The 19,769-nt window shown below is 47.2% G+C and overlaps 1 pseudogene; it reads left to right on the forward strand.

Moving 5' to 3' along the window:
* The first annotated feature begins 16,825 nt into the window (after positions 1–16,825).
* On the forward strand, positions 16,826–17,358 carry LOC140430076 (ADP-ribosylation factor-like protein 1 pseudogene; annotated as a pseudogene).
* Positions 17,359–19,769: the final 2,411 nt, after the last annotated feature.

The raw sequence follows: 19,769 nt of genomic DNA on the forward strand, positions 1-19,769 counted from the left end.
GATCCACATCTCTAAATCACCCTCAATCCCCATCCTCCGTATTTTCTGCAATAGCCTACCGTGGGGAACCTTATCAAACGCTTTACTGAAATCCATGTACACCACATCAACTGCTCTACCCTCGTCTACCTGTTCAGTAACCTTCTCAAAGAACTCGATAAGGTTTGTGAGGCATGACCTACCCTTCACAAATCCATGCTGACTATCCCATATCATATTATTCCTATCTAGATGATTATAAATCTTGTCTCTTATAATCCTCTCCAAGACTTTACCCACAACAGACGTGAGGCTCACCGGTCTATAGTTGCCGGGTTTGTCTCTACTCCCCTTTTTGAACAAAGTGACCAAATTTGCTATCCTCCAGTCCTCTGGCACTATTCCTGGAGCCAATGATGACATAAAAATCAAAGACAAAGGCCCAGCAATCTCTTCCCTGGCTTCCCAGAGAATCCGAGGATAAATCCCATCAGGCCCCGGGGACTTATCTATTTTCAGCCTGTCCAGAATTGCCAACACCTCTTCCCTACATACCTCAATGCCATCTATTCTAATAGCCTTTGTCTCAGCATTCTCCTCCACAACATTATCTTTTTCCTGAGTGAATAATGACGAAAAATATTCATTTAGTATCTCGCCTATCTCTTCAGACTCCACACACAACTTCCCATCCCTGTCCTTGACTGGCCCTACTCTTACCCTAGTCATTCTTTTATTCTTGACATACCTATAGAAAGCTTTTGGGTTTTCCTTGATCCTTCTTGCCAAATACTTCTCATGTCCCCTCCTTGCTCGTCTTAGCTCTCTCTTTAGATCCTTCCTCGCTACCTTGTAACTCTCCATCGCCCCAACCGAAACGTCACACCTCATCTTCACATAGGCCTCCTTCTTCCTCTTAACAAGAGATTCCACTTCCTTGGTAAACCACGGTTCCCTCGCTCGACGCCTTCCTCCCTGCCTGACGGTACGTACTTATCAAGAACACGCAGTAGCTGTTCCTTGAACAAGCTCCACTTATCCAGTGTGCCCAACACTTGCAGCCTACTTCTCCAACCTATCCCCCCCAAGTCATGTCTAATGGCATCATAATTGCCCTTCCCCCAGCTATAACTCTTGCCCTGCGGTGAATACTTATCCCTTTCCATCACTAACGTAAACGTCACCGAATTGTGGTCACTCTCCCCAAAGTGCTCTCCTACCTCCAAATCCAACACCTGGCCTGGTTCATTACCCAAAACCAAATCCAAAGTGGCCTCGCCTCTTGTCGGCCTGTCAACATATTGTGTCAGGAAACCCTCCTGCACACATTGTACAAAAAACGACCCATCTAATGTACTCGAACTATATCTTTTCCAGTCAATATTTGGAAAGTTAAAGTCTCCCATAATAACTACCCTGTTACTTTCGCTCTTATCCAGAATCATCTTCGCCATCCTTTCCTCGACATCCCTAGAACTATTTGGAGGCCTATAGAAAACTCCCAACAGGGTGACCTCTCCTTTCCTGTTTCTAACCTCAGCCCATACTACCTCGGAAGAAGAGTCCCCATCTAGCATCCTGTCCGCCACCGTAATACTGCTCTTCACTAGCAGCGTCACACCTCCCCCTCTTTTGCCTCCTTCTCTGAGCTTACTAAAACACCTAAACCCCGGAACCTGCAACATCCATTCCTGTCCCTGCTCTATCCATGTCTCCGAAATGGCCACAACATCGAAGTCCCAGGTACCAACCCATGCTGCCAGTTCCCCTACCTTATTTCGTATACTCCTGGCATTGAAGTAGACACACTTCAAACCACCTACCTGAACACTGGCCCCCTCCTGCGAAGTCAAATCTGTGCTCCTGACCTCTATACTCTCATTCTCCCTTACCCTAAAACTACAATCCAGGTTCCCATGGCCCTGCCGCATTAGTTTAAACCCCCCCAAAGAGCACTAACAAATCTCCCCCCCAGGATATTTGTGCCCCTCAGGTTCAGATGTAGACCATCCTGTCTGTAGAGGTCCTACCTTCCCCAGAAAGAGCCCCAGTTATCCAGAAATCTGAATCCCTCCCGCCTGCACCATCCCTGTAGCCACGTGTTTAATTGCTCTCTCTCCCTATTCCTCATCTCATTATCACGTGGCACGGGCAACAACCCAGAGATAACTACTCTGTTTGTTCTCGTTCTGAGCTTCCATCCTAGCTCCCTGAAAGCCTGCCTGACATCCTTGTCCCCTTTCCTACCTATGTCGTTAGTGCCAATGTGGACCACAACTTGGGGCTGCTCCCCCTCCCCCTTAAGGACCCGGAAAACACGATCCGAGACATCACGTACCCTTGCACCTGGGAGGCAACATACCAAACGTGAGTCTCTCTCGCTCCCACAAAATCTCCTATCTGTGCCCCTGACTATTGAGTCCCCAATTACTAATGCTCTGCTCCTCTCCCCCCTTCCCTTCTGAGCAACAGGGACAGACTCCGTGCCAGAGGCCCGTACCCCATGGCTTACCCCTGGTAAGTCCCCCCCCCCCCACATGTATCCAAAGCGGTATACTTGTTACTCAGGGGAACGACCGCAGGGGATCCCTGCACTGACTGCTTCTCCCCAGTCCCTCTTACAGTTACCCATCTATCTCCAATCTTTGTTGTAACTAATTCCCTGAAGCTGCTATCTATGACTCCCGCTGCCTCCCGAATGATCCGATGTTCATCCACCTCCAGCTCCAGTTCCCTAACTCGGTCTTGGAGGAGCTGGAGATGGCTGCACTTCCTGCAGGTAAAATCAGCAGGGACACTAACGGCATCCCTCACCTCAATCATCCTGCAGGAGGAACATTGCACTCCCTTCCCTGCCATCCCTCTAACTTCCAACCAAGATCTGGCTAATAAATACATTTTTTTAAAAAAAGAAAAAATAATAATATAATATGGCACTTACCTCACAGCAATGGGTTTTATTATTAGGTTAGAGGAGGAGGGCAGGTGGGAGACACTACACGTGTAGTGTCTCGGGTTTCTTCTCCACCAGAATGTATTGGTGGGGGGGGGGGGGGGGGGGAACCTTCCCAGAAGTCCGTGGGTCGAACTTCCGGTTCGAACTTCCGGTTCCCGCCTTAAAAAATAAAATTTTAAAAAATAAATAAATAAATAAAACAGAAAAGAAGAGCAGAAACGGGACCAGGTAAGTGTTTCAAACTCAAATACTCACCTACCGGCAGCCCCTGCACGCTGCTCCCGCCGAAACTCCAAGCGCTGCTCCTGCAAGGTAAGTGATTTTAAACTCAAATACTCACCTACCGGCAGCCCCCGCACGCCATGATTTTGGTGTCAAAACTGATCCTCCAACCAATCACCTTTCCCTATTTCAGCGTCGGCCGGCGAAGATTCCTGCCCGGTGGGTCTGTGAGTTGAACCTGTTGAACCAAAACTTCTGTGAGTCTGCGAGCGTTCACCCTGCATGAGCACGTTTGAACCAAAAGGTATGACTGAATGTTTTTCATTTTGTCTGAGTGAAGCAGAACCAGGCCTGAAAACCCCTTGTGACATGCATACTACAGCCAAATGTTACTCTCCTTTTGAAGGCAACAAACTTTCTTTTGCTTCCACAACTTTCTAAAAGAGATGGAATAGTTGAAAGGACAAAGAGGTGGAAGGACTTCTGAACTGTATATTGTTGCTCGTTTTAGCCTTAGTTGAATTGCTCTTATTCTGTCACCTTTGCTCTTGAGTCGCCAGGTATCTTTCTGAAACGGCCACGTGGTTCAAGTCCGAGTAATGATTAATAATCCAACACACCACTTAGTAAGAGTTAAATCAACGCTCATTTATTATATACAGTAATCAATACTTATACATTAATTCTACTTCTAAGCTACTTCCTACAACGAACAGGCCAATACTTAACTTTGGAAATGGCCCACCAGGTCAGGGAAATGAATGGCCTTTCGAATGGGTTCTGAGCCTGCGGGATTCAAAAGCTGGTACAGGTCGATAGTCAGGAGTGCCCATCTGGTAGAGATCGTTGGAGTAAAACTTACGTTTTCTTGCAGAAGGGTCTCAAAGGGTGTGGAGAGGAGAAGAAGGGTCGATTTGAACTTGGCCCCTATTCTTATAATCCCCAGGGGCTTCCCGCCTCTCGGGGCGGACCTTGTACCTGGTTCCAAGTGATTGGACTTGGTCCCAATCACTTGGTTCGATATTCTCCAATGCTGGAACGATTCCTTGATCGAGGGGTGGTCGTTTACCTCTCTTTGTGTCAGCTCCTGCTGGCGCCGAAAGGTCTGGGTTGGCTTTGTGTGTCTATTTTGTATCAATTGTTCCCGGGGATTGCTGATTAATATGCAGATGGCTGGGGTGTTGTTATGTTGATGGCTGCAGGTATCGATTCGGTCTGGCTTCCCCAGAGACGAATACACTGTTTTACCTGCAGTTGTCTGTTTGCGTCCTGTTGGCTGATTTTCCCATCAGCCTCTTCCGTTCGTCATTTTAAATTGGGGTTTGGCCATTCTAATCGGGAGTCAGCCATTTTACATGGCTACATACCCTCCTTGTGATACTAACACGAAGCGTGAAGGATCACATCATGATTGTTACTTTCCATTCCATGACCGGGGGGGGGGACACCTCCTGCATGGCCTCTGCTCTGACCATAGCTATGCACAAAAATTTTTAACGAATAATTCTAAGGGCGCTATGTCAGACAGGGACATGCATAACAAAATAACAAACTTGGAACCTCTAATTTATCCTTAAAATACTACACTGGCTAAACAGTCCATTATCCTACCTTCCTCAATCATACAACAAAAATCACAACATTTCATACAGTCTTTCCTGGCTTGGCAGTCAAGCTCAGGATCATACAAATTCTTTTTTTTTGTTCATGAAAAAGTTTTTTACATCTCTTTATTTACAACAATAAACGCAAGTGAATGCACTTTATTATTTTATTATAGATCGCGGGTGTCGGGGGTCTGGTCGTAACCGAACATAGGGCATCTGATCCGATATACCGGGGTTCGAGCGCGGTAGGCTCTCCTTCTCCATTTACGTAGGCGCATAGTCTGCACTAAGCAACAGAGTATCGCCAATGCTAACAGTGTTTCGATCACATAGAACGGGGAGTACCAGTTTATGAACCTGTCACACCAAGAAGATGTAGTGTCGCTGGTGACTGGGCTCTGGGTACTGCGGGGCAGTGAATCATTAACGGCTGGGGGGGTTTGAAGTCATGGGGTTCATGGTCACGTGCAACCAAATGTCCATAAGCACAAGGGTGATCCACTTGAAGGAAGTCCTCATGGCTGTTCTTGGTCCTTTTCTTTCTTAGTGTTCTCTTTATTTTCTCCAGTCCTGGAGCTTCTGGAGTTCTGTTGAAACAAGCATAGTGTCTGTAATTATCTTTGTTTAATATCTGGTGTGTCTGTCCTTTGGTGCCAATTATTCCCTTTATAATTGGTCACTATGTGTGGCTCCCTCATTTTTTTTCAAAAAACAAATGTCAGGACACGGCACACTTCCCAATGACGAACCAGTGCTGATTTACCATCCAAATGTTCCAGGATGTAAATAGCAGATGGCGGGCAACCTAAAGGTTCCCTAAACAAACAAAACTTTTTGAAATGAAAAATGCCAAATGAGGTGCTTATGGGCCGCGGCGGGTAAGATTTGGATGGAGTCCCCCGGTAGGACGGCTACCAATGCCGTATCTCCCCTACCCGAGCGTGATGGACCAGCGGGGGGGGTTCCCAGGCAGGGCGGGTCTCAAGCCGTTTCTCCACTGATGATCAACCGACAAGAACGGGCAAAAATGTAGTCATCGTGGTGGGGCTGCCGTAGTGGTTCTATCCTTCGAACCAGAAGGGCAGTTACGATCGGGTGTCTGATACCCGAACAAGTATCAGCTGAAAAGCTAGTTCCTCTGAACAAGTGTGTGGTCTGTTGACCAGTATCTGCAGATAACATAGTTCCGCTGAACAAGCGTCTGGCAACGGTGGGTCTCTGAGGGCAAGTCCTCAGGGGTTTCGGCCGAATGGGAGTGTGGCAGTGAGAAAAATTCTCCTGTCGGATATACAACATGTAACAAACTTACAAACAACATAAAACATTCTGCAGGTTCCATCAGAAAGGACAACACTTTTCCCAAGCGGTTCCTTTTAAAACATCATCTGGACACCTCAGTTCTCGGTTGCGAACAGGGTCGCAAAGGGGTTGGCGGTTTGGGAGTCAGACCCGAGGTTGTCAGCTTTTCATGGGTGCCAAACTCTGGAGTGGATTAGGGCTGAAAGGGCTGCGTGGTGTGAGTTGGGGTTGCTCTCGTCGTAGCGGGTATGAGTTGTCACGGTGCCAATAATTGGTGTCTAGTTGGGTGGGGACAAAATCGGGGTCGTCAGTGTGGTTCGGTGGTTGGTGGTGGGGTTTATTCAGAAAAGTGATCAGGGGGGATCACTTGGATCGAAGTCGGAGTCGCTGGGTGTGGGTCCGGTTGTATCGGGATAGAAGGGAGGCGTGCTGTGGTTATCGTCCGAGTCACAGTCGCTGTCTCTGCTGCTGCAGTCTGTGGGCGTTCCGGGGCGGAGTGTAGATTTTGGGTGTGGAGTCGAGGTCGAGTTCGTGGCTGGGCTGGACGTGGTGGGGGTTGGTCGGGTTACGTTGGCTGTGGGCGGGGTGTGGTCTGCTGCGTCAAGCATGACGTGGTGTGCGTTGTTCGACTGTGTTCCATAAACCTTCAACTGGTTAATGTGAAACCACGCAGTCTTACCATTGGGGTACTTGATTTTGTAAACGGATGGGCTTACTTTGTCCGCAATGGAATACGGACCCGAGTATTTAGGTGACAGGAATGTGCTGGGGTTATATACAGACAGCATCACTTGCTGGCCGATATCGTACTCCGTTCCATGCACTGTCTTGTCGAAACAAGACTTGCTCTGTTTCTTTCTGGTGCCCAATTTTACTGCGGCTGCTAACTGAGCCGTTTTAACATTTGCAACTAATTGCTCCACGGCTTTCTCGTGTGTGAGGGCCGTTACTTCAGGGCTGGTCAGGTCTAAACCTAACAAGTATTCTGTCCCTTTCATGGGGCGTCCAGTCATGAGAGTGTGTGGGGTGTCACCTGTGGATGTAGAAATAGTGTTGCGCAAAAACATCAGCGCAATAGGGAGGACTGAGTACCATTTTTCTGAAGGTGGTTTTTAGGGTCTGATTCATGCGCTCCACGATACCACTCGACTGTGGGTGGTATGCAATGTGGAATTTTTGGGTGATGCCAAATATCGTGAGGACGTTCTGCATGACACGTCCCGTAAAATGGGAACCTTGGTCCAATTCAATGCTGCGGGGGAGTCCCCACCTTGTAAAGATGTGGTGGGTTAGAATCTTGGCTGTGGTTTTTGCAGTGTTTGTGCGGGCTGGAAATGCTTCCACTCATTTTGTAAATGTGTCTATGACCACAAATACATATTTATAGCCATTCCTGCAAGGGGGCAATGGACCGAAAAATCAATCTGGAGGTTAGTCCAGGGGCCGTTAACGGGTCGGGTGTGGCTGAGTTGGGCCTTTTTGGCATATCTGTCGGGGTTATTCTGCGCACAGATAAGACAATTTTCTATGTAATGGCTTACATCTTCCTTGAAATTTGGCCACCAACAAAGCTGTTTGAGATGGGCTGTAGTGGGATCGATTCCCTGATGTCCATGACCGTCATGGAACAAACAAATCAATTGGTTCCTGTCCTGTTCAGGAACCACATAAAGGGAGTCCTTTAACACCACACTGTCATGTGTGGTCAGTGCATTTCTAAACCTCTCGTAGGAGGAGGGATACTTTCCTTTTACAATCTCCGAGAGACTGCTGTCCTGCTTCTGGGCCTCTACTAGATCCTCAATTCTAGTCTGTGTGACCTGAACTGCACTCACTGGCGCGCTTTCGGGGGGTTTCCAAAAATACCCATGTCTGGAACCTGCCTTAGCCAGTGCGTCGTCTTTTACATTTCCTCGGGGGGAGGAACGATAGTGGCTGCGGACTTTGATGATGCCAAAAGTCCTGTTCTGGGCTTTTTCAAAATATGGCGGAGCAATGGGGCTGAGGGGAGGAGTTTCCCATCTGCGGAAACAAAACCTCTTGCTTCCCACAGGGGCAGAAATTCTGTAAGGCTGTTACAGACATAGAGGCTGTCCGAATATATGTCTGCTGGGCTGGGGAAGGAATCTGGGTGCTCAACGATATATGCAATGGCCGCAAGCTCTGCTGCCTGTGCGCCTAAGTGTCCGGGTAGTTTCAACGCTATTTCCTCGAGGGCGCGTCCCTGCGTGTCCTTGACATAGATCCCGCAACCTGTTATGCGCTTCCCATCTAAGACTGTGGAAGATCCATCCACATAAATCTTAATGGGCTCACACGTGTCCGTGTGCGGGGGGCTCTTGGTTGAAGTATCTATCTTTCTGGGGGGGTTTTAGCGATAAAGGGGCCTGTATTGTGGTGTGGAGAGATAATCTCACATTCATGGGGGGTTCCGTGGTACTGTAAATTGTCGGCTAAGTAGGTGTGTGTCTTTGTCCGTTTTACTGTGATGTCCTGTCCCTGCAAGAGAAGGGTCCATCTCGCTGCTCTTATTTGGCTTACTGTGTCGTCCTTGAGTCGTCAGTCCAGTAAAAGTTGGGTGTGGGTGTGTTCGGTCAGAATTGTGATGGGGTTCAGTCCGGTAATATATGAAAAGTACTGGACTGCCCAGAAAACAGCGAGCAGGTGCCTCTCACAGGCTGAAAATCCCTGCTCCACAGCATCTAAAAGTCGGGAGGCTTAAGCTACGGGTCTTAACTGGTCGTGCCGTTCCTGGAGGAGCACGGCTGAAAGGGTGCGGTCTGTGGTCGCTACCTCTATGGTGTAAGGGGAAAGCGGGTCTGGAACTTGTAGTGCGGGGGCTGCTATGAGTGCCTGTTTTAAAGAGTCCACAGCATCCGTATCCTGCGGAAGCCATGCCCAGGGGGCTCCCTTCTTTAGGAGGTCTGAGAGAGGCACTGCCTTGCTGGCGATACCGTCAATGTGGTTTCGGCAGTAGCCAACCAGTCCTAAAAACGACCGGAGGGCTGAAACATTCTGGGGAAGGGGCAATTTAGGAGTTGAGTCAATTCTTTTATGCTCGCTCTCGCGTTTACCGTGCGTGATAATTGTTCCCAAATATATCACTTTTTCTTCCAAAATCTGGGCCTTTTTGTGGTTGACTTTACAACCATTTGAAGTAATAGTTCCAGGAGTTCGGACAGAAGCTCAATGTGCTCTTCCTTGATGTCTGTCTGCGGTAGTAGGTCGTCTACATACTGTACCAGACATTTGGGGCGAGAAAATTTTGCTAATCCATTTGCCAGCTGTCGGTGGAAAATGGAGGGGGAGTTGTGGAATCCTTGTGGCAGGCATGTCCACGCGTACTGCTGTGCTTTAAAGGTGAAGGCAAATTTGTACTGGCACGCCTTTGCCAATGGAATGGACCAGAATCCATTACTGATGTCTAAAACCGTGAAGTAGCGGGAATTGAGTCCCTGCTTGAGCATGGTCTCAGGACTTGTTGCTACGGTGGGGGCTGCTGCGGGGGTGACTTTGTTGAGTTCCCAATAATCAATGGTCAGTCGCCATGATCCATCGGGCTTTCTCACTGGCCAAATCGGGGCATTATTAGTGGAGGCTACTGATCTAAGTACGCCCTGCTCTAATAAGCTCTCTAATACTTTTGAGATTTCTCCCTCTGCCTCTTGGGGAAATCCGTACTGTTTTTGGGGTCTAGGGCCAGGTCCTGTTACTTGTACGGAACCAGTCATCCGTCCACAGTCGTGCTTGTGGGTCACGAATGCTGCCCTGTTCTTTTGCAGAACTGCCCTAACCTGCTTGTCCGTGCTAAGCGTGGTCGGGTTGAACCAAAATTCGCCTACGGCGCTAATTTTGTTCATATATTCGCCTATCTTGAGCGTTGCGGGGGCTCTAGCGGATTTTGCCATCTTCCAGACACACTGGTTGACTGGATCGAATGAAAGGTGGTGGGAATTCATGAAGTCAATTCCCAGAATGTGTTCCGCTGTGTGGAGCAGGTCTACTAAAACTACGGGGTGTTTGGTGGTGATGGTTCCGATTTGAATGGGTACAGGGGCTGTGATGTGTCCCTGCTGTGAGTGGCCTGTAAAGCCGCTGAGGGTGATTGTGGCTGTAATGGGCCACGTGGCTTTTTGAAATAGAGGGGAGGAATTTATGGTGGTGCGGGACCCTCCTGTGTCCCAAAGAAATTTGATAGGCTGTCCCCGAATTTTCGCTGCGACTACGGGTCGTCCTGACCTATCCCAAAGGGTGTCTCAGACCCAACTGGGGGAGCCCGCACACCGTCAGTCCGTTCCGGTCAAGTCCGTCTGATTCGAACGGGCGCTAACGCTATGGATGGGCTCTGTCTTTTTCTTACTCAGAGTGCCTGTCTGTTGGGCTCGCTGCGGCTTTTTAGGGGCATTGCACTCTTTGGCGAAGTGTCCCAACTGTCCGCAGTTGTAACACTCTAGTGACTTGGGTGGGGGGCTGTTCTTTCCCTCATTTACCCAGGCAGGGTTGTGATGTGTTGCTTTTACTGCCTGCATGTCTGCGGCGGCTTGCTTTTCTTCGGTGTTCTTAATTCTGGGTTTACTCTGAACAGATTGCTCCCAAACACGGGACAATCTTTTCACCACCCACTTCTCGTTATGGGCCTCTTCTGAGGGATCATAACTATTACAGGCTTTCTGTCCTGCATCTGTGGAATGGGAGATAAGGGTGCGGGTCCATTTGGCCATGTTGGCTGGGGACAAATGTGCACGGTCTACGTCTCCAAAGACTGCTGCGAAGTGAATCCACAGGCGTCCAGCGAACGCTGTGGGGTGCTCAGATTTCTTCTGCCTACATTTATTGAGGCCATCTACGGGGTCACCCCGGTTATACCCGATCGCATCCAAGATCGCGGTATGCATTTCTGCAAGGGTGCCTCCTCCTACATTCTGTGGGTCGGGAAGGGCTGCTGCTACCGACGGATCTAAACTTAAAACCATGAGCTTTACATGCTCTCTCTCATCCAGGCCATACATGTTCGCCTGATGTTTAACTGTGGCAAAGAAATGGTGGGAGTCTGAAGCGGGGAGGAACGGTGTGATCTTCTCACACGCGTCCCGTAATTGGGTCACTGTTAAGGGGGTGGAATATAGATATTCCACATCGTCTGATGTGGCTGTGCGGTGGGTGGTTACAGGGTTCATTAGAGCCTGAACTACCTGCTGTGTGGGGGGTTGGGGTGCTTTTCTCTTTTGGGGCTTTCCCTGCGCACATGTTCCCTGAACATATCTCTGCGCTGTTTCTTGTAACTCTTCCTGGTCTAACTTTTCCCCAAAGGTTTCCTGAAAACCTTTCTGAACAGAAAGCAGTGATTGCAGGTCTGCAATCTGCTTCTGGCACTTTGCATGATCTAAGGTGCTCTGTCTTTGTTCTGTGGTGGCAGCGTGGAGTGCTCTTAAGGCTGCCTTGAGATCACTACACTGTTTCTGTAGCATCTCTACCTGTTTCTCTGTCTCTTTTCTTACTAGGACTGCACGTTGCGTGTCCTGATAGGCCTTTTCATACTGCGACTGGAAACTGCTTAGATGCGCCAGACAAGACTGGTGACCCCGTTTAGCGTCAGCCACCTCTTCATCCTTTGCTGCCAATTTCCTCCTTAACTCTAAATTCTCTTTCTAAACTTCGCTTACATCGACTTTACTCATCCGATGTATGCCCTCAACTTCTTTGCGGAGCGTCCTGACGACCTCCTCTGTGCCTCGCAATTGTGCCAAACAGGACACAATTGCCATCGGCTTGCGAGCTTTTCCCAAGCTCTTTTTGTGTATCTCGCTCAGGTTCTCCCACCAAGTATGCCCTATACTTCCGGGACCTGACTCTTCATTATTACAGAAATCATTCCACAGGGGCCATTCTTTGCCCTTGAGATATTTCCGGATTTCCTCTTCCCAAATGGGACACTGTCCCACTCTACTGCTGCTGGTCGCTGCGACCGCAAATTGCTCAGGGTTCATGAGGCGCTGCATTGCCTGCATGGCCATCTTTCCTATCTGACTGCTTCTTCTAAATTTGGAACAGGGGGCTAAGGCGGTGCTGGAAATGCGGGTACGGCTTTCGCTATTTTCCAAAAATACAGACTTCCGACAGTTTTGACGCAACAAAAATCTATCAGTTTGACCTTATAGCCCTGTTAGTTACGCATGCATACACACACTTCTGAATTATGACTATTAATCAGAACTGCTTGAACACTTGTGATTTTCTGTTTCCAATTGGGTTTCTAATTCAAATTTCTTGGGTTCTCCCGGAGTGGTTTTCCACTTCTAGATCGGGTCCAGGCTGAGTCGCCAAAATGTTGCTCGTTTTAGCCTTAGTTTAATTGCTCTCATTCTGTCACCTTTGCTCTTGAGTCGCCAGGTATCTTTCTGATACCGCCACGTGGTTCAAGTCTGAGTAATGATTAATAATCCAACACACCGCTTAGTAAGAGTTAAATCAACGCTCATTTATTATATACAGCAATTAATACTTATACATTAATTCTACTTCTAAGCTACTTCCTACAACGAACAGGCCAATACTTAACTTTGGAAATGGCCCACCAGGTTAGGGAAACAAATGGCCTTTCAAATGGGTTCTGAGCCTGCGGGATTCTAAAGCTGGTACAGGTCGATAGTCAGGAGTGCCTATCTGGTAGCGATCATTGGAGTAAAACTTACGTTCTCTTGCAGAAGGGTCTTGAAGGGTGCGGAGAGGAGAAGAAGGGTTGATTTGAACTTGGCCCCTATTCTTATAGTCCCCAGGGGCTTCCCGCCTCTCGGGGTGGATCTTGTACCTGGTTCCAAGTGATTGGACTTGGTCCCAATCACTTGGTTCGATATTCTCCAATGCTGGAACGATTCCTTGATCGAGGGGTGGTCGTTTACCTGTCTTTGTGTCAGCTCCTGCTGGCGCCGAAAGGTCTGGGTTGGCTTTGTGTGTCTATTTTGTATCAATTGTTCCCGGGGATTGCTGATTAATATGCAGATGGCTGGGGTGTTGTTATGTTGATGGCTGCAGGTATCGATTCGGTCTGGCTTCCCCAGAGACGAATACACTGTTTTACCTGCAGTTGTCTGTTTGCGTCCTGTTGGCTGATTTTCCCATCAGCCTCTTCCGTTCGCCATTTTAAATTGGGGTTTGGCCATTCTAATCGGGAGTCAGCCATTTTACATGGCTACAATATGGGAGGGTTTGCTTGGTCAGTATAATGAAGAAAGCAGTGCTGAATCTAATTCTGGGGCATGAAGTGAGGCAAATGAAGCATGTTTTAATGGGAGAGTGTCTGGAAAATAGTGATACATACGAATATAAGAATTAGAAGCAGGAGTAGGCCACTCGGCCCCTCGAGCCTGCTCCGCCATTCAATTGGATGGTCTGATTGCAACCTCAACTCCACATTCCTACCTACCCCTGAAACCTTTCACCCTCTTGCTTAACAAGATTCTATCCAACTCTGCCTTGAAATTCTTCAAAGACTCTGCTTCCACCATCTTTTGAGGAAGAGAGTTCCAAACACTCGTGACACTCTGAGAGAACAAAATTCTCGTTTGTCTTGAGTGGGCGATGCCTTCTGTTTAAACAGTGGCCCCCTAGTTCGAGATTCTCCAACAAGAGGAAACATCCTCTCCACATCCATCCTTAAAGCAGTTAAGGTACAGATCAACCATGATCTATTTAATGGACAATCTGAATGGTTTACTCCTCTTCTTATGCTTGCACGAGTACAAATTAAAATAGATACATTAAGCCTTTCTATATCATTGATTGGGCATCAACTGGTATAATGGGCTGGATTCTCCGTTGGCCAATGCTGAAATCAGGAATGGTGATCGGGCAGAGAATAGCTCCCGACGCTGAAATCGCAGCAGGCACCGGTTTGATGTTGAATCACGATGCTCTGCCCCCTCCAAAATGGTGTCATTGCGACGCACGCCGTGCACAGTTGCAACCGCATCTCATTAGCGGGCCCTCCCACGAGGCTCTGCCTCCAATGGGCCGAGTTCCCAACGGGGCGGTCCACGTGTGCTCTCAACAGTCGTAAACCTGGTGTGGTGGCTGCGGAGAGAGAGAGAGGGCACATGGACAGCGTCCAGCACTGCCATACTTTGCCAACATTCGTGCCTCCAGCCGGAGGGCTTCTGCCATGGCTGGGGGGAGTAGTGGGTGATGGCCAGGAGGTGGACGGTGGGGTCGGGGTGGATGGGGACGCGGTCCAGCAGAAGCAGGGCCATCTTTTCAGATGCGATTGGTGTGTGTGTGTGTGGGGGTGGGGTGTATAGTCTACATGCGGCTGCAGCTTTCAGTCCTGCGCGTATCCATCATTGACCCGGTGATTCTCTCACCAGTTTACACATCTTCTGCGGGTATTCCATGCGGCGCTGGTGCTAGCCCCTCACCGGTAGCGGAATCGGTGCGGGTGTGGTGCCGATTCTTCCAACGTGGAACTCCACACATCCTCCGTTGGCGCAGCACTTAGGCTCAGGTACGGAGAACTCAGCCCAATGTATCCACTTTTTGGGAAGGTCTTGGAGAGAGTGCAGAGGAGAATTACTGGATAATGAAGTTTAAGGGGTTTATGTGGAGGTGAGGGAAGCTGGGATTGTTCATCTTACAGCAAAGAAATTGAAAAAGGGAGATTTAATAGAGCCACAAAATTATACAGGATTTTGATAAGATTAAATAAGGAGAAAGTGCTGGTCAGCAGCCAGAGGACACAGATTTCAGATAATTGAGAAAAGAACTGGAGGGGAGATGAGGACTTTTTTTTAAACACAGTTAATTGGTATTACCAAGAAAGCACTGCCTGAAAGGATGTTAGGAGCAGATTCAATAGTAAATTTCAAAAGGGAATTAGAGTCAAAAGCTCCTTATGCCTGGGATTTTCACGCAGGGAGCTTGTACCTCATATTTAAATTTGCTCACCTCCTGAAATTACATGAGGCCAGTGTGCCATGCAAATTATCAGCACTTCACTCACCCATCCAATTTTGCCAAGTCTGTGCTGGGACTGAGAACCAAAATTCACTTAAACGCCTTACAATGAATCTCAATGCTCCATTAGCCTTTTTTTTCACATGCAAGCTGACTTTCAATTACTTACATACCTGGAGCCCGACATGCCTTTTTAATCTATCCCCTTCTACCTCATTTTGCTTTGACATTTAGACCGCAGAACTGTGCCGTTGGCCGAGGGCTTGGAAAGGCCACACCCTTGTTGGGGCTATGGCATGCAGCAAAGGGAGACTTAGAGAGAAAAAAGAAAAAGCAAATAAAGTGTACATTACTTCTGAAAAAAAGAGGACACTCTTAAATGCAAAGTGTGCTTCAGAATCTGCTGGCACAAATTCTGTTTTCTTTAGTGGAGAACTGGCAGTGCTCCCAGATCATGTAAGTCTTTTCCTGTGGACAAGGCAGATTTTTCCTTTACTTTTCCTAAGTCACTGATCATTTTCCTGTGTGTTTTCCTTGATACACTCAGAAGAGAAAATACACAAAGACATGCATGGAAATAATAAAATTACGACTATAATTTGCTAACTGGGAGAGAAAGTTTGCTGTTTAATGTGTCCAAAGACTTACAGCCAGAGTATAGCTTGAATGTTACATGAAACACGCAGCACCACTCAAGATTTTGAAAAACTAAGAAACCATTTTAGACTTGGACAAAAAATAACAGTCCTTAAAAACTTGTATTTTGTTAGTTCCTTTCTCAAAACTTGCAGTCAGCCACAAACTGAGGGTGCTGTTATAAAGGAGGTGTGCAATAAAACAAAGGCATTCGTAAACTTGGAGCATGTAAGTATTTGATACATTAGCTTCATTGTGAGACGTACATTTTGGTGGGAAGAATACATACTCTATGGAAAATAAGTGTCTTGGTGCAGTGGAGGATTAGAAGGGTGTGGGCCTAGATAGCTACAAGAATGGCGCACAGCTTCATAAGGCCCCAAAAAAGCAGTTCATCACTGGACGGTTAAAACTGAAAAGCAGAGAAGTCATGTTAAACTTGCATAAAGCTTTGGTTCGACAGCATTTGGAATATTGTTCAGAATTATGGTCTCCATATTAAAAAGAGATATGGAGACACTGGAGATAGTGCAAAACAGCATTTATATGGATGATACCAGGATTGACTGGTTATATCCATCAGGGAAGCTGTAAAAGTTTGGGATCTTTGGAACATACAAGACCAAGGGATGACCTGAACAGTGGTTAGCACTGCTGCCTCAGAGCGCCAGAGACCCGGGTACGATTCCGACGTTGGGTGACTGTGTGGAGTTTACACATTCTCCCCGTGTCTGTGTGGCTTTCTTCCGCGTGCTTCGGTTTACTGCCACAGTTCAAAGACTGTGTGTTAGGTGGACAGGCCATGCTACATTGCCCCTTAGTGTCCAAAGAGCAGGTTACGGGGTTGCAGGAAAGGGCGGGGAGGACAGTGCACCCTGACCTGGGTAGGATGCTCTCTCGGACGGTCGGTGCAGACTCGATGGCTAAATGACTTCCTTTTACACTGTAGGGATTTTATGATTCTATTCAATGATTATGAAAGGAATTGATTGGGCTGATGTAAAAAAGATATTGTCCTTCATGGGGAGACCAGAATTAGGGGACATAATTCACAATTTGTCCAATAAGGACCTCTGAAGAAACTTCTCTTATCCTGATTGTGGTTAAAATATTGTGCTCACGATCCACAGCCACAATGGAACGGAATCCAGACTGGGATCGGGACAGAAAGGGGATCAGGATGGGTAGCTGGTTGTCCACTTTGGTTTCCAGCTTGTTCCAGACGCAGGAAATGGAATTTTGATCCTGGGCCTGGATGGATTAGCGAAGAACACAATACTCTACAAACTGCGTGGTTGAAGTTGTCAGCACCATTGGCTTCAATTTTAAAACAGTGACCTACAAGAACCTTAAGTTTCAAGTGTGGGATTTAGCTGGAGAGACCAGAATATGGCCTTACTGCCGTTGTTATTACTCCAACACTGATGCAGTCATCTATGTAGTGGACAGTTGTGACAAAGACAGAATAGGAACCTCAAAGTCAGAACTTGTTGCCATGTTGTAGGAGGAGGAGCTGAAGAAGGCCGTTCTAGTTGATTTCGCAAATAGGCACGATATGGAGGGGGCATTGACTCCCACGGAGGTGGCCAATGCACTCGGATGGCCAGCTCTGACGGATCGGAAGTGGCAGATATTCAAGATGTCAGAAACCAAGGTGTTGGATTGGACGAGACCATGGATTGGTTGGTTGAAGCCTTGAAGTGTAGACAGTGAAAACAGTTGGTTGTTTTTTTTATCTACTGCAAAAGACTATGATGCAACGGCCACAGCTAAGATACCCACCACTTCAGAGGTCTTATAATGTATATTGTACAAGAGGTACTTACTCCACTGTGTTCTCAATTTACGCCTGCTTGGCTTGTTTGTGTTTGAGGTGGCGGTTGTCTTTTCATACAAAGGGCTGCGGGTTATTGTACCAGGAAAGTGAAGTTGGCCTTTAGTTGTTTCATTAACTTGTGATGATTTAAACACATATAAAACATTCCTTTCTTCAGAAAAAATGTGGTGCTCACTAAAATTGGGAATAGCTGACGGAACTAGCATGGATACATTTAGGGTAAGCTAGATAAACATACGATTGAGGCAGGAACGCTTCCCAACTGGGATTCCAATTTGAGGTTTCGAAATTGCCGTGACCCCTCTGTGGGAAGTCTGAGGGAAGTGAAGGTGGGAGCAGAATTTTTAATCTTCATATATTTTTAAAACCACACCTTTTTAGTTGCTTTTCTGGAGCAAGAATCAGGAATCAAACATTGGCCATTAAAGGAGTCTCTCTGCTGAGAACATGCAGTCATGACCCGCAGTTTGGGAAGCCCTAGAGTAGAAGGCTAGGTTGATTGAGTTAGTTGAAAAAACGGTGGGAGGAAACTTGCGTGGATGTATTGGGTCAAATGTCCTGTTTCTGTACTGCATGTCAGATTGTTTGGCACAGACTGCCCTGAAACAGGCCATTCTGCCCAACCATTCAATGCCAGTTGAAACGTTAGCTCTTTTCTCTCCCTCCAGATGCTGCCAGACCTGCTGAGATTTTCCAGCATTTTCTCTTTCGTTTCAGATTCCAGCATCCGCAGTAATTTGCTTTTATTCAATGCCAGTGGTTATGATCCTATTGTTCCTCACCTAAATCTATCTATTTTCTTCTCCCTCATATGGTTACCTAGCTTCCCAAGAAATAAATGACTTCAATCACCTTCTGTGGTTATGACTTCCACAATCTCATCACTCTTTGATCAAAGAGGTTTCTTCTGAATTCCCGATTGGATTTCCTGGTCACTATCTTCTATTGATGACCTGTAATATGCATTTCCCACCAGGGGAAACATTGGGCCCGATCCACCGGTCTCTGAGCTGTGTGTTTCTTGGCAGTGTGCTGTTCGCTGATGGCGGGATTCTCTCTTTCCGACACTTTGTCAATGGGATTTCCCATTTAAGCCATCCCACACTGCTGGGAAACCCTTGGGTGGGGCTGCGCTGACGATGGGACTAGAGAATCCCAATGGCTGGAGCATTTTGGCCATTTTCTCTCGATCAAAATCTTTCATAATTTTAACAGCCTCTGTTAGGTTGTCCTTTTTTTTCAAGAGTCATTGGTGAAGACCTGCATGCACTTGGATTATTGTGACGATTGATACTCTATGCAAATAGCCACTCTTCCAATGGATGAAGACATCATCACAAATTCCATTGGAATTCTGCAATCACTCTGTAAGTATGCACAGTTCAACTGGAATGCCTCTGCTGCTCCTCCAGATATATCCTGCTTGTAAACATCTTATACGTGTGCTCTCCAATCCAGACTTTTCACTCCTGTCCCTATCTCCACCACCTGCTCTTGCTCAATTTCCAGGCATGAGTTAACAGCGAAAACCCAACTATTTGCCATACTGGCCCCATCAAAGTGAGTACCTGAGCTGCTGAAGGCCCGTGGTGGTGCACCCTCAGAGGACGTTACCTGCTTTGAGGAATTATAGCCATCCATGGCTTAAACTGCCTCCTGGGAGCATGTGAAGTCCCTCTGGGAGAAAGGAGACAGTACTATTAATATTAAAATATGTGATTTTAACATTTTGCACATTATCATATGCCACTTGTTGTTGCCATTGTAGACAGTGGCGTTCCCCTTGGGTCAGCACTTTTCGTGAATAAAGAAATTACTACTGGAATACAGAGTAACATTTCAAAATTTACTATAATACCAAACATGAAGGAGCGGCAATCAGTGAGGATGATGCTAATCAACAACAACAGGACATATATAGGCTGGCACAAGATTTCCCAAACGTTTTGAGCAACGGAACCCTGAGTGACCCCTCAAGCGCATCGAGGAACCTCAAACATTCTCATAATTTTGATGCCCCTTTATTGCCATCAAACAGATGCAAACACAGAAATCAGATGTAAACAAGTGTTCTCTCGCTACATCAATGCATATGTTTGGAATTAGGAAGAGGCACACAGTCACAAATATATTCACCAGCCACATGGTTCTCACATTAACCCCTGGCCAAGCCACCCTCCCATGGTCCCTTCACGATAACATAGAACATAGAACATATAGAACAATACAGCGCAGTACAGGCCCTTCGGCCCACGATGTTGCACCGAAACAAAAGCCATCTAACCTA

Source organism: Scyliorhinus torazame, chromosome 9 (assembly GCF_047496885.1).
Source record: "Scyliorhinus torazame isolate Kashiwa2021f chromosome 9, sScyTor2.1, whole genome shotgun sequence".
NCBI classification, from domain to species: Eukaryota; Metazoa; Chordata; class Chondrichthyes; order Carcharhiniformes; family Scyliorhinidae; genus Scyliorhinus; species Scyliorhinus torazame.